Source organism: Rhodamnia argentea, chromosome 4, assembly GCF_020921035.1.
Source record: "Rhodamnia argentea isolate NSW1041297 chromosome 4, ASM2092103v1, whole genome shotgun sequence".
Taxonomy (NCBI): Eukaryota; Viridiplantae; Streptophyta; class Magnoliopsida; order Myrtales; family Myrtaceae; genus Rhodamnia; species Rhodamnia argentea.
The window spans coordinates 11,620,805-11,644,459 of record NC_063153.1 but is presented as its reverse complement, the minus strand read 5'-3'; the positions used below and the strand labels follow the sequence as shown (position 1 = coordinate 11,644,459).

Genomic DNA, 23,655 nt, shown 5'->3' with positions numbered 1-23,655 from the left:
CCCCATTGCCAATGCCTCTGCTTATCTATTAGTGATGGAGAATCCGATTTTTTTTTTTTTTGGGTGATTTTTGGTTTATGCAGAGGACGATCATCTTCGCCGCACTTACATTGGATTCGATTGGTCCCAGATAGGGGTGTGCATAGTTTGGGCCAATTCGGTCCCGATATGGAACTGGGGAACAAATTGGTAGTCCCGGTCCTGGTCTAGTCCTAGTGGGAACGACAATACCAACTACTTATAAAAATCTAATGATTGGATCTAAACTAACAGCTTCCAATCTCAACTATCGAATCTAATAAAACATACATATGACCATCGTACAACCATCACATGAGTACTTATAATATTAAAATAATGAGAATAAACTAATTGAGAAGAAAAACACTTAAAATAACTTAAACATGATTATGTTTATACATCATTCTCCTCGAGTTAGGAAGAATCAAGCTCAAAGTGAGATTATACTTTTTTTTTTTTGGTAAGGTAAAGTGAGATTATACTTATGCTTCATTGAATCCAAGTGCGAACAAAACAATGGATTTGCACAATATAATTAAGACAAAATATAAATTGAATCAAGACAAAACATAATTGGAGATCGCATATCGACTAAAAGCCCTCTTAACTTCCGAAGAATTAAGAAGTAAAAAGTTTTAGCATCTTAGACAAGTTCCTTTCTCCTTTCTAAAGGGTTACTAAACGCTTGTGATTGGATAGGAAAATAGGTTGAGATCATAGAGTTCCAGGGCAGGGCCGTTAAATCGTTGACAAGTTCCTCAAAAGGCTTTCCCATCTTGATTGTCATTATAAACTGCAAGTAGCAGCTTCTCTATAATTAGAAATTCCCTTTGATTGGTTTCAATTTGCTTTAAACCATCTCCAATTGGATCCCTTGGAATGATACTAGAGCTCAACAAGCAAAGCAACATTACAAAGGCGAAACGCGAGCATCCAGCGAGAGGAGAGGAGTGAATGTCGAGCAGAAGATGAGAAAATTATGTTAACTAGTTTTTCAAAAATTCCCACTTTTTTTCTAATTGTATATGAAGGGTTGTATTGCACACTCAATCGGAATGATCACACAAAAATTAGAAAAATAGACAACGCACAAATTTACTCGGGTTCATCCCATAATAGGACTACGTTTTACAAAGAGATTTCACTATGATTTAGGTTTACAGCCGCATAACTCGTTCCAATGGCTAAAAACGAGCAAATATATATGCCATAAAATGGCCCAAAACCTAAACATATGATTTAGGTTTACTCTCGCATTCCGCACGTAGGGGTCATATGTCATCGGATCATACTTTAGTTTTCCTAAGCTTACGTGGGGGTGCTCGGTGTGAGAAATAGGGGTCTCTGAAGTATTTGCCAACTCCAACAGTATATATATACACATATAATTATATATATTTTGGGCAATCCGGTCCGGTCTAATTCACCATAGAATCGGGGACTGGTCACCGGTCTCATTTATTGGGATCAGGGACCAGATTGCTCCCCTCAAAGACCGGACCAACCCGGCCGGTCTAGACCGATCTGATCTAGTTTGCTCTCCCGTGGGACTCCTAGATGGTTATGAGGTGGATATATGCTACGGATTGTGATAAATGCGAGGGCTTTAATGAATATTTGAGGCCTATTATTTTAACCTCTTTCTCCGATGGCCCCATATCTTAATAACAAAGGAAACAAGTCGCTGAGTAGAAGTGGAAGGGTTTTGGACGTCGTCTTCTTCTCCAACCCGCCAATACTCCTGGCTATTTTTCGTCGACCAAGCTGATTTTGTTTTAAAAGTTTTGGTCACTAAGGATGCAATAGCCGTTGGCATGGCGTCTAGAGCGCCCAAGGTGCCAGTACAGCTGTTTTCACTAAACGAAATTGGAGACACGTGTCGACATCCCATAACCACTTGTTGGTTTTGAGTCTCCTCCGAAACCAATTAATCTATACTTAGTGTTCCTGTACGAGCTGGATGTACCAGGGAGGTGTCACTATGCTAAGGGGCAGTTGAAGCGCTAAAGATAGACATGGCTGATTTGTGAGCTCCGCTATAGTGTCTAGAAATTCAAATAAAGTATGAGGCTGAGGAGCGTGAAGAACCGACTTTACTAGCTGGATCTAGGATGTAATAGATTGAGCGGGGAAAAGTTCGGTTCAAATGTTGCACCGAGGCGAGACCAGACCAAGTCGAAACTATCTATCTGGTTAGGAAATCAAACCCTGTTTGGCTCGACTTTGGTCAATTCTCACATTGTTTGCATTAGGTCTCCAGCAAATAATGTGGGAGTGCTCTTTTTTGTGGAATCTCATATTCGAGGAATATTTATTATCCAGGAATGGCGGTGGTGGGAGTGCGTTTACCGATCGATGTTCGATGGTCATGTTACTATGATAAGTCTACTGTGTCAGGACCGGATGAAATAGAATCATACCAAGCTGGACTGATTTCATCCGATTCAGAGTAGAAGGGGTCGATTACCAAATCACCTAAAGTGCACAATTATGACCGATTTTCTCATGGAAGGTCTTCAACTTAGCTCAAACATCACTCGTGATTGTTTAAAAAAGAAAAAGAACTCTCACGCCTAAAACAAGTGACAAAGTAAGCTCTAACATCATTCGTGATTTCCCCTTGTTCTGTTTAGTTTATTATTCAATTCCTTGTTTCCATAACAATAGCGAGCAACATTAAATTCTTTGTATGCAGCAGTAATCTTGATTTTGGAATATAGGAATGACTAACGGATGCCTCAACTCTAATATAAGGAAAATAAGAAACATTCACGATAAGGGAGGACGTCACGTAACTCTATTGCATAATGCGTGTGTGAGTAGATCCAAGTGAAAAGAGAGATGTTCATTCCACGCATCATCCATGAAGCTACGATTTGCACAAGAATTCTAACAATTCATATTTTAAGGCCGAAAATCCAATTCAATAAGATGAACTAAATTAACTTCCTAAAAAGCCAAAAAAAAAAAAAAAAAGAAAGAGAAAATTGTATCTAGCTCTCAACCAAGCTAGAAATACTGGGGAGGTGCCGCTTTTTCGGATGCAACCGAAGTATCACATGCTTCCAGGTGAAAGATGGGCATGGCTGATTTGTCAGCTCCCATATGGTTAATACCTAATTTAAAAAGAGTTACTTGGCCCGACTTCAAAGGAAAATTAGTACAGGAGATACATTGGGGATCCTCAAGAGCATGTGTATGTGTGGGCTGACTGAAATGAATTAGTATGATACCACCGAATTCGGTCTTGTCAAGAAATTAATCAGATTACGTAGAAAAGACAAATCACAAGAGCATGGACATGGACATGCACATTTAAAATGGTAATAGATGTCACATTAAAAATGAAGGACAATATCGTCCACCAAATACCACGAGGCAAACGGAGACACAAGGAAGATAGGCACCTAACAAACCGTAGTTTTCGGTTACATGAGTGGGTTACTGATAATAGTTTACATTTGCTCAGAGTCCATAGGCTAGCAGATGTAAGCAAGGCCGCTGTATAAAAGTTTTATGTGTTCATAATTTAAAGAACCCAGCCTAAGTAGATAATATTTTTGTTTACTCTTCATCCAGGATATTACCGCATGAACCGAAGCTTCAAAAAGCAACAGAATACGGAACCCAAAGCAGAGAAACGGCACAGCCACTTGCCATTTCGGATGAAACCCATTTAAAATCAGTTCACTCGACCTCTCTTCTACAAATTTTAGGACAATTGAAAAGGGAGAATCTCCTATCTAACAAATAGCTAAACTCCTTACCTGAAGGATCGGTATGCTAATCAGTCACAAGTACCTCAAAGCAAGACAAATTAGGTCAGAGCAACAGGAGAGAAACCATACCAGTACGCAGCACTCGCATGGCATAAAATAAGGACTGTAGCTATGCTTATGCAGAAGCAATCTCAACTCACGATATTTCCCAAGCGGCCATCTAGAATAACGATCGAAGCGGAGGGACGTATCAACCGGTGACGACACATCATTCACCTTGACACCCTCTATATGCCCAGCAATATCCAGAATCTTCACATTAAGACAAACTAGCTCTAGACCCCCACGCTGATCAATGGTTAAACATTTTATATCTGATTGTGCAAGATCAAAATTTTCCGACTAGCCACGACCCACCAAATTTAACTCTTCAATAGATGGGCCACTACACAATTTGGGCTCTAGGAGGCCATCTCAATATTCAGGAGACAATTCTTTCAGTAGCGGGCTACCAGAAAGCATGTCGGCCATTTTGTCGTCAGTTTACTGAATTTGCTTCATAAACAATTTTCTAGACTAAGCGACCTTAGTTGGACCTCCCCCCCTGGTCCGACCTCACAGGAAGCCAGCTTTAGCTCTACTAAGCAGCTACACCTACGAACAATGTTGGGCAGCACGTAAAGCTTATTTGGGAATTGCCTAGCACACCCTAAGAAGCTCAAATCGAGGAACTTCGCCTTTCTCCTCGCTGCAAAACGAATCCACGTAGCAAATTTGTTCTAACTTCTTGGATCCTCAGTTACACGATCCTCATTATAAGGATAACATCGGTAAACCTTATCTGGGCAGTTTAGGACAAAACGAATCAATTGTGGGGTTCTCGTGCAGAGTTAGCACACGGTCGATAAATTCACGAATCTCCCATCGACTTCAAAAGCACGTTCCTCCCCTTTGCAGTTGTGGTAAGCACAGTGATCGAAAGATAAGTGGCGGGTAGAAGTCCAGAGGTAATGGAATCCTAAGACCATCACTGTCCTCACGGCGTCTCTCGTGGGCAGGAAGGACAAAATATGGAGGAGCACTGAGTCTGGCAGATTACTAATAGCGTCACATCTATCATCTTTCTCCATCTTCCGACGTTTCAGCTTGCTACTTTCCATGCAAGTATTATCGCCCGCCATAGTCGTTCTCCGGAAGGAGACTCTCAACATATTGGACGTAAAAACCCAAAATAATAAATAAATGAAGGCAAAGAGATATCACAGGACAATGCTTAAAAAAGATCGAAACGAAGGTCTGTCATAGAAAACTGGGAACGATAAAGAACAACACAACATGGGTCTCCGAGAATGAAGCTAATCAGGAATTTCGACAAACAGTTGGTGTGGAACATAACAACAACCGATATCAGGTAAATCATTCAAGATGAAAGCAAAAACGCCATGACAATTAAAACTTCCCCCTTTACCTACGCCATTAAACTTCCAAAAAATGGCACAAGCCTTTTCCTGTGGGACAACTCTGGCAAGAACACGTGTACTTAGACACCCCCTTTGTTATTCATAAGCAGAGCCAAGTAGAAGCATCAGCAAGCAAACCGGACAATTTTACCTTCGTACTTTTCTTCCAACGATAGTAAGTCTTTTCCATAGTTCTCGTAAAGTTTGAGGGGAAAATTTCGAAAAAGGGCCTCAAGTGCTCTAGTTTTCTCAAAAAAGGGCTTGAAATAGACCTTGTTTCAAATAAGAGCCCAAAGTACCTTTTTGATTTCAACTCACTATATCCATGAGAAAAGTTTAAAATAAGACAATTAAGACTCCAAACTTTAGAAGTGAAAATCAATTGGCTAACATATTTACTAAGGCGCTTTCCACCAAAGCTTTTCAACGTGTGATGACCAAGTAGACCTCTGATGACATCTTCGCCCTAGCTTGTAGGGGAAGTATTGGAAAGATAAGGAAAACTAATTAGCAGAGTCCAAATTTAATAGGAGATTTGGCTCAAATTAGTAAAGAATGAAATAACAACTGTATTTTCCTTTCCAATAGATATTCATGTTTATCTTCAGAGATATATTTTAGCTTATTTTAAGATAATGAAATCCCCCAAAGATAATACGTTGAATTTGGGGTTTCTCACAGTGGAAGTAGGCTTCCAAGGGTCCTATTCTTGGTCAATTGAACCAGGTTAATTTGACCCCCAAAAAAAAAAAAAAACCAAGTTAAATCAGGTTAAATCCTGATATCCTCTTTCGAGTGCGCGTGTGATTATGTGATACATGGCATTGTCTCGTCCGTGCATATAATCTATAAAATCTTCGGATGGAAGGGTGAAAAAATCATCAGCGAATGAGTTGGACGTAGTTGATCCCACGAATCTTCTTCCAAATAATAGATTTAACGATTTCTGTTGGACGTGAATCCGTTGTCCCTCAGCCCACCTGCATGTGCTATTCCGTCCGCAAAATGATAAATTTAAGCACGCACGCTTCGCATATAGTGAAATCATCTATAAATTAGGGCATAAATTTACGTTTTCAATTTATCCCTCCAAAAGTCCATGATATGATATTTCTTTTCTTTTCTCTTTTCCATCTTTTCATTCTCGACCTTCTCTGTGTTTGTATGTGGAAAATCAAGTCCGGACATGAGAATCGAGGCCGCCTGGAAGCATGACCGTCGATCCTCCACATCTAGGGGCAGCCACATCGATAGCTCGATTAAAGTGGTGGAGACACCAAGCTCGCTACAAAGGAAGCCGGTCTTCAAAGGAGGGAGGGGACGACAAATGTGGTTGTGGCATCGGCTTGTGGGCGATCACAATTTCCCTGGGTATTATGAGGAATAGGTAAAGTAAAATCGCATTGAAATCTCCTAGAACCCAAAAACCCAAATCGATATGTGGAGAGAGGGCAGATGTATGTAAAGAGTATGTAAGATCCTTCGTTCAACCGATCTAGATCAATATTTTAAACATAAAGAAATATAAAAACACTACATGAAACGTATGTTCAAAAATCATCTTACTCCCAAGTTTGATATGACATGATACCGTCGCATGGAGACATGTTTCTATTTCTAGTGAAAAATTAACACGCTGTTTTCGTTGAACTGTGAACAGATTGACTCCAGCTTCGCCGTATCATGATCCGGCATACCTAACGCGCGTTTTTGGATTCAAAGAATGAAGAAGATGACAATACAGTGGGCGAATGGCTGGTTCGAGGCATTTCCACACAAATATTATATGCTAGTTTAGTAGAAGTGGACAAAACCAATCAAGGAATGATTATTGTTCTTATTTAGTTGTGACATATATAGGTTAGAAGATAGTGCTCATCTATTTAGTTAGATGGACGTTTAATTAAGGAACAATTTTCTAAAGGGTTGCTGTCTTGGACCATCTTGAATGTTTGCTATCTCCTTTAGAATCTTTTCTGGTCATAATGATCCGACCTACCAACTAATCCCGCAACAATTTATCATTTTATTTTAAGCTCACACGTCACGCCAATGTGGATTGTACCACTTGATTAAGACCGATGATTACTTTAAATGAAGTGCCCCAGACGTTTCAACAAATTCAAATTTATAGATTCCTTGAAAGAACATAAAGACAAATCTGTTGTCATTCGGATAAATTTTCAATTTTTTTTCTTATTGGCTTGATTAGATATATGCTACCCCCACAGATCCAAGGTTGCATTTCCTAGAAATGAACAAAGATCTCACCTTCATAGAATTATAAATAGCATTCCATAGACGAATCAATGATTAAATAACCTCATAAGCAACTATTGCTGACTTTACTAATTGGCATATGCCATATGTACAAAAAGGACATCAAGGTGATAGAGGGAAGGAAATAAGAAACTAGACTGTAATTACATCTTGTATTATCCTAGTTATCTGGAATACATAAAGTCACACAAATTCTGACATTTTTTTCGTCGTAGATTTAATTCGTAAGATGGCGGACTATCAATTGAAGATATAGTTTTATAAAATTAATATAAATTGTTTATGTACATGATTAGTTGAGCCAAATAGCTTACGAGTTGCAATCTAGTTCCACACCCAATAATGTGCTGAAAAACTCCTCGATACAGACGAGCATTTGTCATGTCGGTGCGAGAATCTTTCTCGAAAAAATAAGGGAAGTCCTTCCGATATCCAAATTCGATCCAGAATTTTATATTTGTAAAAAGAAAAAAAAGAGATAGAGAACTAACTAATATTTTGATCAGTTAATGAAAAAGCCCAACGCAAAAAAAAAAAAAAAAAAAGGGCATGTTGGTCTTTGAAACAGTTCGAATCATTTTGATAATAATCAACTTGATCTGTTTTTCTGAGAAGGTTTACGGTTCAAGTCCGTATAGCCCTACCTATAACTAAAATTATAATTTATTATAACTAATAGAATAGTTTAGTTAACTAGTCTATTAAAACTAGAATAAAATAATATTTTTTTATGGGTCAGACGATCATGCGGACAATGGATCATTTATGGAGTGCGTTTGGTTTAACTTTTGGGGAAAGCCTTTGGCCTAAAAGGGTTTACTGAAATGTAAAGACCGTTTGGTAAACTGTAATTAAAAATTGCTTTGGAAAGCAATTTTGGAGAAATGCTGTTTGGTAAACATATTTGTGAAAAGTAATCCATTTAATTTTTTTTTTAATTTTGCTTGTTTAAAATTGAAATAAAAAACAACGGTAACTTTTATATTTTCATTTTGAGACTAATGCAAAAGATATATTAACAAATTAGTTTTTATTTTTTTGGTCAAACTATTAACAAATTAGTTAGAACCTTCCAATTCTTTTTAAGATGCCAAAGGCTCGCTCAATTTCTAAACGACGCAAGGAAGGGTTACGGTTGGACACTTCTCGACAACCCATATGGAAATTTTAATTAAGTGATGATACACTAAGCTCTTATAATAAGTATATAATAACCGGAAATTCGAATAGAGTCGATTGGGACAAGCACGAATAAAGAGTGCACATGTAATTCTACCGGAAGCTTCGCGAGTAGTATACATAAAATCACAATTGAACACCGGTAATCACTGGTTGGGTCACCAACTTGATCACAAACTAAAAATTGATCAACAAAAGCAAACAACATGCGACCAAAGTTTCTATAGATACTCGATCTAACATAAATATTCCGGTGACCATTCCATGACACAAGGGTACAAGCACCAACAGTTCTTGGTCATGACCCAGCAATGCCAGTCATGTTTGTTCAGTGTCAACCTTGCCTCCATTCCGCGACCATCTCTAGCATCTATGAAAACGTTCAACCTCTCTGCACCATCCAACCAAAAAAAAAAAACCTGTCTGCACCCATCAAGTTCACCCATTTTGGCTTCCTCCCCCCAATATCAGCCTCACACCATTGAAGCCTGCACCAAACTGGAGCACTGTAGAGATCCCCCTATAACTCTTTGCCTATTCACATCGTGTGATATGCACCTGCAATAGGATGAAATGAAAACGATATCATCAGGGCTTTTCCAAGGATGTATAAAGCCAAGTAAAAAAAAAAACAGCAGGAGGGTAAAAGATAAAGCATTCTTTATTAATAATTGCTGGAAAGTGAACTTCAAGCATCTCAAAACTAAGTAGATTTAAGAAGTGTTACTAATTCAGAATACTTATGTCTCATTGTCGTCTGCTTCGTGAATAGTACCAACATAAACTTTACCTCAATATGAATAAGCTTTACGAGTATCACCGTATGCAACACCATTTTCTGCCAATGAAATCAGAAGACGGAGGTACAATGGTACACCATCAACATATAAATTAGCCTTTCGAAATAGCAAAAGAGAACAAACTGGCTTCGGAATAGCCTTTCTCCTCAGTGCATAGTCAGAATTAAGATATAGCACCACGTATTTCATTTTTTTAACTATTAAACTCAGAGTACTTCCCAATAAACGCTCGGACAGAAAATCTTCCCATCCCAATCACGCTGACAATACGTTATAATGCTTTTTGGTGCAATGACAGTGCAAAGCACATCTTCAGCAATTGCTTCATCAGAAGCATCCAATATTCATTTCCTCATACCAGTGTCTCTCTCTCACACACACACATATGCCTTATCCGGACCCAAAGAATTACACCGCACTAGCTGATTCAATGCAGACACAATAAAAGTCCCCTCACATTGATAATAAGTGAAAAAATAGAAATAAAGCGAAAGAGGAGACAAATCAGAGAGACTGACTAAGCAATCAAGTAGAAGCATCGATGGCCAACAAAATCCACCATATATAGATCAGACACAACGACAACATTACATACAAATGATGCTAACCTGCTGCCCTGCAACACTGTTATCGAAGCTTCCAGGATCTGTAGCTGCAAGAAGCAAGACGGGATGGTAAGATGCCCACATGCATTATTAATCTAACGACTACCCCTTGCAGAACCATTTTCTTCTATTTCAGAAAGGAAAAGTACCAAAGAATTGCAAAAGCAAGTTCCTTAATCACTTCCATATTTTCATCCTTCGTCCTACTGCAATACAAAAAAAGAATCTGGAGGTGAAAGCTAATCCAACATAGTTTTGCTGATCGCAAACTAGACCACACAGTACGGATAAGCTGAGCGTGTTAAACCAAAAAGTTTGAAAATCAGCAGCCATTAGGAGATCAACTAAAATGCAGCAAGAGAAATCGACTCTCAACTCCAACCTTATTGTTCAACAAAAAGAGCAATTGATTCCTTCACAGGACTCGCTAGCATTGACTACACACAAATGTCCTAGTCCCGGCATGAATCCGAAACCCTAGCCCAACTACATCCTCAAACAAAAAACGCAAGGACCGTACCGAAGCGAGTCCAAGAGCTTAGATCTAGCACAAACCTTCGTTCTGGTCGTTCTCGGTGAACTCCTTCTCGAGAGCGCGATCGATCACATCGGCGAAGCTGTCCTCCTTGGATCTCAGCCGTGATCGCATTGATTTCATCCTCGAAGGCGGCGTTGGACCAGCCGGTGAAATCATCCGCGGCGAGCGAAGAGGGAAACTAGACGAGCAGGAGGCGGAAGAGGCTGCTCGCAAACCATTGAGCGCTGGGCCTGAGGAAGAGAGGCAAGCACGATTGCTGGGGGCGAGGCGCGAGGAAGAGAGGCGAAAGCGAGCATTGGGCGGGAGGGTAAGTTGGGAATTATGATGATTGAGCGAGGATGAGATGGGAAATTGGAAAATTTCATTAAACCTGGGGCCCAACATGCCGAGAAAGCCAGAATGCCAAAGCTAGTCAGAGGCTGACTTGGGCTAAAGCCCTTTAAGGGTACTTGAAAATGCTAGCATTCTCCAAATGGATTTCCAATAATACTTACCAAACACACTTACTTTTTCCTAAGTCCCTTTAGAGGTCCAAAGGGCCTTGCAAATGTGGTTCCCAAACGCAGCCATGAACTTAAGAATGTCGTGGTCTTAGTTAAAACTTCCGTTACGGCGCCTCGCCAGAGAACGCAGAGGGGATTCTTTTGGTGACCATATTGGGGAGCTACATTGTCTGCGACACCAATATGAACACCAACTTGAGATTTATGGGATTACTCTCAACTATTCTAAACGTTTAATCTGCTAGACGAAAATGTGATTTAATCCTTAAGTATGACTATTATCATTATTTCCACATAATTTTTCTAGGGACTTGGAAAGTTTTTTTCTCCTTTTATCATTGATCCTATATTTTCTTTTGTACTTTGTAACACTTTTTCCAGTGATAGCAAGTTTTCTCATAATTCTCGTTTGTGCTCCACTCACCGTAGCTTTCTTTTCCCATTCGCAATTTTCCCCAAGTGATAGTAGTTTCCCTATTTTCTGATAAAGTTTCAAGGCCTATCATTCGGAACATTCCACTAAATTATAGTAATTTTCCTACTTTGCGAGAATTAGAAGGCCTTTTTCGTTCAAATGGTCCGGTCTCATATGCCATGGATCAAGTTTTGCTTCTTCTCCCACGGCATGAGTCTGGTCCTTAGCACACCTTGGCTTATGCGCCGTAAAGAGCACAATAGTCGTTCCTCCCTGCTAGAATGAGCGACCTCTTGACAAGTTTCTAAGTTCAATTGATGGTCCGAAATATGCCTCATGTGCTTGAGCATTAGTTTGTTTCCCCAGCCAGTTTAAACACACAATCACCCATCCCCACAATTTTTGCAACATCCTGACATGGGTCAATCCAAGTATACGAATAACCTTCATAACTCAAGCGCTCGTACCGTGAATATACGCTAACATCCAGGATAAACACCTACAGTTAAGATGGTCTCAAGCGTATGAGAATTCCTCAATATGTTTGAGATCCCAGGGAGGTGCCACTTTGCTAGACTCAGTTCAATTCCCGTATAGGGAATACCCGATAGAAGAAAGAATTTTCTCGACTGATAGGAAAGGAAGTCGGTCACTTCAACTTAATTGCGACCTCAAACAGTAAACCAACTTCGACAGTCAAAGGCATCGACTTGAAAACAACTTTTAGTGTGTCTGATTTTTGGTTAATCTAGAGGGAAGAGAAGTGGCAGATTAAGAATTTGGGAAGTAAGTGAAATTACACCATTGGAACAAAACAGTGGACAAGCGGGCAGAGTGTACTAGCGAAGGAAGATCTAGAGTGTACAGTTTTTTCCATATCTTCAACACATTCAAGCCACCAAATTCGACTCCGCATTTACAACATTGCGAAATAATTCAAGAGAGCCGAAGTGATACTCATTTGTTTGCGTCAGAGGAAGCAAGATCAAACTTCTCCAAACCCTCACACATGTCAAGGTTCAAATCTTCCATGGACGGGCGCCTATTGAACCTCTGCTTCTGGAGATCATAGCATTTTTCAAGAGACAACTGTCCAAGCAATGGGCAAGCAGATACTATCTCACCAAGGATCTGCTCACTTGGGATGATTTCCTTCAGTGACAGGTATCTAAGCGATTTCAATTGAATCGGTCCAAGTGATTTGACATCACAAGCAGGTAACTTGAGCTCTACTAAATAGCTGCGCCTGTGAACAATGCTAGACAACCTGTAAGGAATAACAGAAATACAGCACCCTAGGAAGGCCAAATCGAGGAACTTAACCTTTTTCTTACTGCAAAGCGAATCCATGGCTCGACTTTGTTCAACATTCTTCTCTCTTTCGCTTCATGGTCCTCGAATTCAGGATGATCATGGGCTTCCTCACCGCTGCATAATTCAATAGAAAATACACTGATCAAAGGAAATGTTGCGCGAAAAAGTCCAGAGGTAACAGACTCGTGGGACAACCGCTGTCCTTATGGTGTCCCTCACGGGTAGGAAGGAAAGTATGTAGACCAGTACCGAGTCTGGCAAACTACTGATTACATCTTTTCCACCATCTTTATGGCTCTTCCAACATTTCGCGTTGCTTATTCCCACGACAACATTTTTGCCCTCCATATTTGTTGTACTCCATGACACTATGCGAATTACACAGACATAATCAGAAAAAAAGATGTCAGAGGATTCATATGAAAGAGTTAATGCGTTGTACACCGCTATGATGTGTTCAAAACCACAGCAATAAACCAAAGAGGATCTGATAGAGAAATCCGTGGCTGAACAGGAATATGTCATAAACGGGGTTGGAAGTTTGAACCCATTCAGGACATTCCACAAACACCTGAAGCGCAGCAAGAAACAAGCTAAGCGGTGACGCATGCCAGGAACGACACAAAGTCAGAATTCAAACTCATTCATTTCCGTTATCGAAATTGTCTTCCACATGTCAAACATTTCTTAGTTAGAGTCCGGCATCCAGCAGAGGGCTCCATGATTCTGTGTGGTGAATCGTCTTCGGGTTGGGGAAATTGAAGAGGAGCGAGAAATCAAAATAAAACTAGATGAACTCAAAGGCACATCCATAGATCGTTACATGCTTAAGCTATTGCTGGAGGCACTAGTTTTCACCATCGAATTCGTGCTTTTGCATCCAGCCTGCTCCATTGAGCTGAAATTTGAATGCAAGTTGTTCTTTCATCTCCAGCACTTGCGACAGATTGAATGAAACAGATAAATCCTAATTTTATAAATAGATATGCAGTGAGATCCCGGGTAAGCATAAACAGTTAAGTTCTCGAGAAGATAAGAGTTTCTGTACGAGCTGGAAAAACCAGGAAGGTGTTGCTTTGCCCAGGGGCCATTGAAGCGTTACGGACTTGTAGGTTAAAGATGGACATGGCTGACTTGTGAGCTTCCATATAGTGTGTAGAATTTTAGGGAGAGTATGATGGAGGAGTGTGAAGAAGCGAGTAAAGTAACTCGGACTAGAATGTAACAGATCGAGCAGGAGACGCCCGCGGGGTGTAAGTATGTATACCGACCGACGCTCAATGATCATGTTACCATGAAAAGTTTCATTGAAAACTACCTGCGAAAGGAGGAGATAAGTAGATTCACACACAGTTGGACTGATTTCACCCAATTCGTAGGACAATGGGTCGATTACCAAATTACCTAGAGCACGTATATATGGCCGATTTTCTCGTGAAAGAAAGGTCTTCCATTGAGCTCTAACATCATTCGTGAGGAATAATGAGCTGAAAGGTTTGGATACTTGTATTATTTAAAAAGGAAAAAAGAACTCTCGGGCGTCAAATAAGCGACATGATCTTGTTAATTAGTAAGAGGAGCACATTCAATAACACAGTTCTAGAGTAGACTTTCAGAATAGATGCGTACTTGAGGACTGCACAACCCTATACTTTACGGAATCTATACAGTAGCCACGGATTGTACTGATATGATGTTGATATACTAATCATTCCAAGGCGGAAATCAGGAATGTTGACCTGCATTGACTTCCTTTCAAGACGAAGAAATGATAGCTAAAACTGAAAAGTGAAACATCGGCAGCCTCTAAAACGAAAAACCAATTAGAGAAACAGAAGCCACAAGAGGGAAGACTACTAATCAACAGTTTGTAACTTGTATCAAGAGATTGTTCGAGAATCTCTACGCTGCAAAAAGTTAGCCAAACTATTCGCAAGAGCTGGGAATTTGAAAAGAAAGGCTGTTAAGAGATTCGCTCTTTGACTAAAAAGGACACATCCACTATCAAAATATTCATAAAGCTGCCAGTACAGAGTAGTAGACGTTGCGAATTCGTAGGACTGAGGCAAAAGGGGATACTTCAAGAAGGCCAACTGCTTTTGTAAAGTCTTACCGGATGTGAGCAATGCCTGACATAGAATCATCAAGGGTTTCCAAAAGAAAGGGGTGAACACAATCCCGATACCAGTATCTAACCCAAGTGTATTACTGCACGTGTTGAGGCCCTTGGGAAACTTAACAACTTCTGTGAAAACTCTAGCAGCGCATCTGATGTGCAATAATCCTTTGATGGACGGCCAATGTCACTGTAACACATGTACTTGCTCCATGTTTGCTGCAGTCTTCCTGGTAGAAATCTCCATCTTCTCCGGGACCTTAGCATTCTCAAGTAGAAATTCATAGAGCTCAATGACATCAGGCTCCAGTATATAACCATATATCTTAACATGCTTAAGCTGGTGCTCGAGGCAGGGAAATGTGCCGTTTATACTCCAGTAACTAAAGCCGTTGAACTCAAATGCAAGCTTCCACCCTGCTTTGGCAAGCTAAAATTTTAAAGCAACTTTTCAATCTCCATTACTTCCAAATTCGAATATTCCAATAAGATTTTACAGTTTAAGCATTCATTCCTGAGATTCATTGTCATCTCTTCCAGGATAAACATAGTGAGTGTCTCAAGAAAATGAGAGTTCCTTAACAAGCTACAAATGCCAGGGAGGTACTGCTTTCTCAGATGCAATTGAAGTGTCACATGCTTCCAGCCGAAAGATTGGCATGGCTGATTTTTCAGCTCCCACATAGTTAATACCTAATTTAAGAAGAATAAATTGGACCCACTTTAAATGAAAATTAGTACAGGACATACATTGTGGATGCTCAAGAGCATGTGCATGTATGGAGTGACTGAAATGAATTAGTATGATACCAATTGAATTCAGAGTATTGTCAAGATATTAATCGGATTATGTACAATATTAGAAAGACAAATCATAAGAGCATGGATATGCATGTTTAAAATGGTAATAGATGTCACATTAAAAATGAAAACAATGTTGTCTACAAAATGCCACGAGGCAAATGGGGACACAAGGAAGACAGGCACCTAACAAGTAATGCAAAAGGTTTAGGACTGAATTGACATCAATAAAAGATTTAGGACTGAATTGACACAAATACAAAAGGTTTAGAACTAAAATGGCATAAAAAGAAGGTTTATGACTAAATTAGCACTAATGCATTAGGTTTAGGACTTTTTTGACACTTTTCCTGTTAATTAGGTGATAGTTTTACCAATAATGAAGGGTTCAACACTTCTTTTCATCCAACAATCAAATGCTATGTATGGTAGCTAGAATGAAATTCGGGATATGACAGAATATATCATACCTTGTATTTAGTTCATACTTAAAATAGGATAAAGTCGGATATAAAGTGATAAAATCTAGATATAAATATTAAAGTGGGTCAAAGATGGACAGGATTTCTTATATCCATGGCATGAAAATTATGTATCTCGAATAATAAACTTTTAGATTATCAAAATTAAAGCAAAAATTAAATATAAATTAATAATTGGATTCTATTATTTTAAAAGAAAAATATAGTGGACAATTTTCATTTTTATTTGTTCCTAGTTTTATTTATATGTGTCAATATCTTTCTATTTTATAATATACATATCATGTATGTATATATATATATATATATATATACATACATATTTGGTAGCTATATTTATTATATAGCTTATTCTTTTATAAAGTTTTCATTAAGGATGAGGGAAGCGAATTAAAATGGAAATAAAAAAGAGAGAAAGAACAATTGAAAAACAAGTAAATAAAAAACAAAGTAGAAGAACCCTAATTTTAAATGAATAAATTCAAACTTGAAACATCACAACTCCTCTGTAACTTTATGGTGCACGTTAAAAGTCAATGAAAGTAGCAAAAGAGTCGAAAATCATTTTCCGTAGTTATGTGGTTCATGTTTAAATTTCACAAGTCAACACTTTACTATTTGGAATTGCGAAGGTGAATAATCATGTTTTCTCTATTTTACTAGATTTGGAGTTCGCGCTAATCTACCTCATTGATGTTGCTGTAGCCCGTTTACATTTATTGTCATTGTCAAACCTAGGACTTTAGAATGCTACAACGGGCATCTTTTTTGTTTTAAGATGTATTTCACGCAATAACTATGAATTGATCGTTGGAGGTTATTTTCATTTGTGTATTTGTGAATTTTTTAGCAGTGTTTCATGAGAAAGTCTTACCATCTCTGTTTGTACATTTTTTGGTTCATTTACATTGACATGCCATTCATACCAAATAATAGATGCGATAGGATATGAAAATATTGGCATTTATTATTGCGATTTACCAAACAATGAATATAATATAGCAAAATTCATAGATGTCATATCATATCCTTTCTAGTTCTATCATAGTTAGAAATTCATACGACCAAAAGCAACCTAAAAGTTTAGTTTCTAGTAGATGTGATCGTTACTAGGTGTTGGCACTTAAACCCAAAATTCTACTCTCAAGCACAAAATTCCCAACGCTGGTTCTCGGGGCCTTGACGACTAGGATTAGGTCTCCAACACCGTGACCAGGTGCATTGAGGTTGATGTTGCACGGAAGCAAGCGATAGAATAATAAATAGACAGAATAAGAAAATAAATCGGACACCGGATATACGTGGTTCAATTGTGGAGACTTATGTCCACGGAAAAAGCAACAACAAATTCCGCTATAGATCAAGCAATACACGAGTATTACAAACCACACTCAAGTAATTCAAATATTATTAGTATTTTCCAGCTCCAATTACATCTAATAACCCACACAGTATTTAGCCCCAATTCCTCATGAAATAATCTCTCAACATGTCGACTTCAGCTTCGTCATACCATGATCCGAAAAAATTAACACGCTGTTTCTGGATTCAAAAATAAAAATTGAGGAAGATGAGTACACATTGGCTGGTTCAAGGCATTTCCCCAAAGCTATTGTATGTTAGTTTGGTGGAAATGGGAAAAACCATTCAAGGAATGATCGTGTTCATTATTTCATTGTACCATGTCTATGGTAGAAGATTGTGCTCAATCTATCTGGCTGGATGGAAGTACGGTGAAGGAACAATTCTCTAACGTGTTGTCGTCTTGGACCGCCATCGATGTCCGCTATCTCCTTTAGAATCTTTTATGGTTGTTCCATAACAAATTTTCGTTTTATTTTGTGTTCACGCGTCGCACGCCAGAGTAGACTGTAGAGGTAAACCTACTACTATTCAGATCAATTTTAGATACTTTCTTCTTCCTTTTTGAATTGATAAGTATGTGCATCTCCATAGGTCTGAGGTTGCATTTCTCAGAAATGAACCGAGGTCTCACGTTCTTAGAATTATATGTAGCATTCTATGGACATCTCTATAGATGGATTACCTCATAAGCAACCATTATTGACTCTAGATTTTGCGGAGGACATCAAAGTGGTAGAGAAAAGTAAACTAAGAAATTAGACAACTATTATATTGCACTATCCTAGTTAACTAGAATTCATAAAGCTACGCAAACTCAACATTTCAATAACGCTGGCAATAGACTATAGCTCCTCCCAAAAAAATACACCATCAACGGTGTTCATGCTTGTAAAGTATGCCTCGACGATCTCTCGCCTTACTCCTTGAACTATTTTGGCAAGAAATTTCTTAAATGCAACTTAAGAATTTAGTTTATAAGACATTTATGGAATCAGTAACCTAGTAACACCGTGCCAGCGGTAGTGCTAATAACAACAACGACAATAGTAAATACGCCAATTCCTTGTGTTGCTCTCTAAGCCTCATAGAAATTTGTTTTCCTGCAAGACCAATCCTCTTATGTTTGTTCTCTAAACTTGTTTTCTTTTGCACTTTTCTAACGGGGAAGTTGATACTTTGCAAGAAGTTTCGCCCGTTCATAGCAACCTGAGTTAATGATACTTAGGAGTTTGTTCCCAGTCTTTATCACATTAAATGCCCGTGGGTCACAACGTGAACAAGTTAAAGGGTGCGAATAGTTCAGCTTTTACAAAAAGACTTTGGGGAAATGCAAAAAGACTTTAGCCAGAAGAGTTTTCATGAAAAATAAAGACTGTTTGGTAAACAATGCTTTGGGAAGCAATTTTGAGAGAGATGTTTGGTGAAAACATATCTAAAAAGTCCCTTGGATGCTCAATTTAAGCTTTTTAATTTATAACTTGTTTAAATTAGAATAAATAATGTTGACAACAAATGATATGCTCATTCACTTTTGTTTTGGGGGGGGTGTGGTGCTCTGTTTGGTGGGCTCTCTTCTCCAATAATGATGTGTAGCTACACTGACATAGACATGTGATTTGTGCATGTTCCACCTCGTCTTTCACGCATTTTTTTGATCGGCTCTCTTCTTGAATAATGATGTGCAGTTACACTGACGTAGACATGTGATTCAGGCATAGACATGCACGAATCGGGAGTAAAGTGTCGAATCAATTGTCAACAACATTATCACTCAAAATGGACCTTTTAAAGTAGGGTTTTTTTTCCAATTTAATATTTTTTTAAAAAATATTTTTTAAAAATAAATATTAACGGATTTGGGCCTCGCTCGGCAGTTGGGCTGCCGAGCAGCTGGCCTGGTGGGCCAGCATGGCTGCTCGGCAGCCCACTTGCTCGGTAGTTGGGCTGCCGAGCAAGTGGATCTCTTTTTTTTTTCGTTTTTTAAAGTGTTTTAATTATTTATATTTATAATATTTTCATATTTTTTAACATGTTTATATTTATTTTATTTATAATTTTTTTTGCGAAGCTTATCTTTATAACATAATTAGTAATAATTAATACAAAAAATTATTAAGATCTATAATTCATAAATAATGTTGTAAGTATGTAATTAATTGAAAATATTCACATAAGGAAAATCCTCAATACCAAACGAAAAGAAACCCTAGCCATGATATAAAAAATAGAGCCCAAAAAAAATTTTCTCGGGGGTGTTGCCCCAAAATCCCCACGCAGATCTGTTCGCACCACAAAGGAGATTTGTTCGCTTGCTCAGAGTTGGGCCTATCGGCCCAACTCTCCACGTCACGAACTAAATCTCAATTTTTCCTTCACTTTTTGGGCCGCGCAAAAATATATCGAGTCGGGTGATAAATCGGACCGGGTACGTAAAATTCAAAACATATTTAACAATATATGAAATTAATTGAAAATATTCATAATATAAAATTGGTAAAATATTCATATAAATAATGTTGTAATTATGCAATTTGATCGGCTAAAAAGATTGAAAGAGGAGGAAAGAGGGAAATGAGGGTTCATTTAATATCAAGAAGTAACACCGAAGGGAAAAAAATGCAAAATTGTCAAGAAAAACGACATTTTTTGGGGAAAAAGCCGGGCTTTTCTTTTTGTGTGGGAAAACGGCCGTTTTTCTTGACAATTTTGCATTTTTTTTCCCTTCGGTGTTACTTCTCGATATTAAATGAACCCTCCTTTCCCTCTTTCCTCCTCTTTCAATCTTTTTAGCCGATCGAATTGCATAATTACAACATTATTTATATGAATATTTTACCAATTTTATATTATGAATATTTTCAATTAATTTCATATATTGTTAAATATGTTTTGAATTTTACGTACCCGGTCCGGTTTATCACCCGACCCGATATATTTTTGTGCGACCCAAAAAGTGGAGGAAAAATTGAGATTTAGTTCGTGACGCGGAGAGTTGGGCCGATAGGTCCAACTCGGAGCAAGCGAACAAATCTCCTTTGTGGTGCGAACAGATTTGCGTGGGGATTTGGGGGCAACGCCCCCAAGAAAATTTTTTTTGGGCTCTATTTTTTATATTGCGGCTAGGGTTTCTTTTTGTTTGGTATTGAGGATTTTCCTTATGTGAATATTTTCAATTAATTACATACTTACAACATTATTTATGAATTATAGATCTTAATAATTTTTTGTATTAATTATTACTAATTATGTTATAAAGATAAGCTTCGCAAAAAAAATTATAAATAAAATAAATATAAACATGTTTAAAAATATGAAAATATTATAAATATAAATAATTAAAACACTTTAAAAAACGAAAAAAAAAAAAAAAAAAAGAGATCCACTTGCTCGGTAGCCCAACTGCCGAGCAAGTGGGCTGCCGAGTGGGCCTCGCTCGGCCATCCAACTGCCGAGCAAGTGGGCTGCCGAGTGGGCCTCGCTCGGCAATCCAACTGCCGAGCGAGGCCCAAATCCGTTAATATTTATTTTAAAAAAATATTTTTGTAAATATTTTAAAAAAAAAATAAATTGGAAAAAAACCCTTTAAAGTATTAATTTGATCGATTGAAGTCATTTAGGATTTTGACATCAGTTGAGTTTGCATCCCCAAGCATTTCGATCCGGTGAGTTACCCACTCCACCATTGTTGATAGCCCCACATAAAAGTGGACGAGAGACACAAATAATGGAGGAATGGGCCACACATATTCATTGGGTTTGGAAAAGTTGGAGTAGATTGACAGTCCCACTACGTACAAAATGATAGAGATGAACCATAAATTCCACAAAATCAGTACAAACATCACATGATGGATGAATAATTTCAAGGACAATCACCGAAAGAAGCGTCGACCGGCATAGAGCAAGTATTTAGTGGAGCTAATACGTGCGCTAAAACTTTACTTATTTCGCCAAAAAGTAATAATTTTTTAAAACATGTCTTTTGAAAAAATAGTCGCTTAAGTTTACAAAAACGAATAAAACGAATTATTCATAAAAATGCTCAATTATTATAATTAGTAAAATATTTAATATTAATTAATTATTTCAAGTGATACATGCAATCATTTTAGTAAAAATATTTTTCAAAATTCATTCATTTTTAAAGAAACAGACAAAGCCTAACTTACAAGGAGCATGCTCGAGGGGGCAACTACGCTCATTGCGCACTTGCATCACCACCTGAGCTTCGCTACCGCCTCGCCCAGCTCCTATGCCTATCTTGAACTTTTTCTTTTTGGTCAAATCAGAGCCTAAGTTCAATCGGGTCATCAGATCTAGTGGAGCGAGATCCATGTGAGACCCATCATTGGACCTCTGTTGAGTGCACCTACGATGAAGAGGAAACATAGCTGGATTTTACCTGTTAATTAATTAATCTTCCTCTAATGAGACGAAATGCCCGTAAGTTTTTGAAGAATTTCGTACTCTCGAGGGGTTTTATCGTTTTAATTTTTCGGTTTGGACTTCTAACTCTCGCTCCGAGAGTTGGAAATCATCATCGACCATCTCTGCATCGTTTTGCTGGATGCTTCGTTCTCATCATGTGGGGAAGCAAAGGTAACGTGAGCCGAGAAAATACTGCGGACCCAGTCGGTAAAGCTTACTAGGGCCTTAGAACCATTCAACACTCAACACGTGGCGATTGGGTGAAAGTGTCCAAAAACCAAAAAAAAATCTATCTTTATTTCTACTTCCCACCTAACGTCCGGTGAAAGTGTCCAAGACTTTTTAACTAGCTTCGAGATTTTTAAAAACTCCTTGATGACCATAAGAGGCAATGAGAAGTTAAGCTCTTTTACTGGAAAAAGGATATAAGGGATATCAATATTTGTATACGGTGCTCACGTTAGTGTTAATATATTTTTTTGATCACTTAAATGTTAATTTTTTTTTAAAAATGATTATTTGAGTACCAACTCTGGTAAATATTGCCGGAAATCTTACATAGCATTCACGAGGATCAATCTTTGTTAATTCTTTTTTACATGCATCGGCATGCTTAATTGAGTAAGTTGATGTAATTGTGTGCCATCAATGTCTTTCTGCCTCAATTGCAGATACTGCAATGGATGGAGAAAATAAATACCAATTTTGCATATGCTGAGTAAAGTTTGTAGCCTAGGTCCCTCAGAATGGTTGTCTTTCACTGGTCTATTTACTAGTTATCAAGCTCTATGAAACTTATTTCCATACTTCGTTTCCAGTACAAGCAAATACTAGAAAATGATCCACTTTCTCTGAAATCGAATTTATTGAAAACACTTATCTAGCAACAAGAAGCTTTCAATAAATTAACCACGCCCTTAGTTTGATGTGCAGATGTAACACATTATCTGACTGCAATACAAATGCTATAATGTGTTTCGAGTTTGAACTAAATAGACGAAAACCCAACCCGAATAAAATGTTTCTTGTTCGTCGAAACCGAAAAGAACGAACAATAAAGTGACACACAAAGTCAGCCAAGGAAACTGTTAAGGTACACGTGTGAGCTGTACTAGAGAAATCCCACATCGAAGAATTGGTGTAGTGTTGAGCAATTAATATATCCTAGTTAGCCCATAACTCATTGGCTTAAGCTTTTAAGTGAATGTGAGTCTAACTAAGTATGCTAGCACGCTCGAACTTAGATTCCTCTTGGAAATGTATAAATTTGGTATCCAATTTATTTTCTTGTTCTGCCTATTTTAATGTTTTCTCTAATGCCTAAGTTTTGAATCTCATGTGCCTATTCATCTTATGCATACCTTCTCAATCACCAGAAACAAATATGGAGGGGAAAAAAAAGGTCAAACAGATTTGTTGTCAAATCAAGAACATGCCAGGAATTCTTTACTCTTGCCATATGCTTTCAGTAAGATTTATGTGCACAGAGGAAGAAGAAATAAAACCAAATCAAAGCATATAAATTGATTCCTCCACTATGACAGCACTAGTTTTTTGCTTGACCGTGATGTGGCGGTCGGCCGACAGCACGTGTGCGGATCTTCTTTCCTGGCGGCAAATGAGTTGAAT

General features: G+C 38.2%; 1 protein-coding gene and 1 long non-coding RNA gene across 2 annotated transcripts in view; both read right to left on the bottom strand.

Annotated features, from left to right (window-relative positions):
- LOC115727986 (disease resistance protein L6-like) overlaps nt 1–23,655 on the bottom strand; it is a 449,825-nt gene that overhangs the window by 175,916 nt on the left and 250,254 nt on the right. The gene's annotated exons all lie outside the window — the stretch shown is intronic.
- On the bottom strand, nt 8,867–9,359 carry LOC125314729. Its single transcript, XR_007198150.1, has 2 exons — nt 9,079–9,359; nt 8,867–9,046 (listed from the first exon to the last, which is right to left on the bottom strand). It is a non-coding gene; the product is annotated as an uncharacterized LOC125314729 (long non-coding RNA).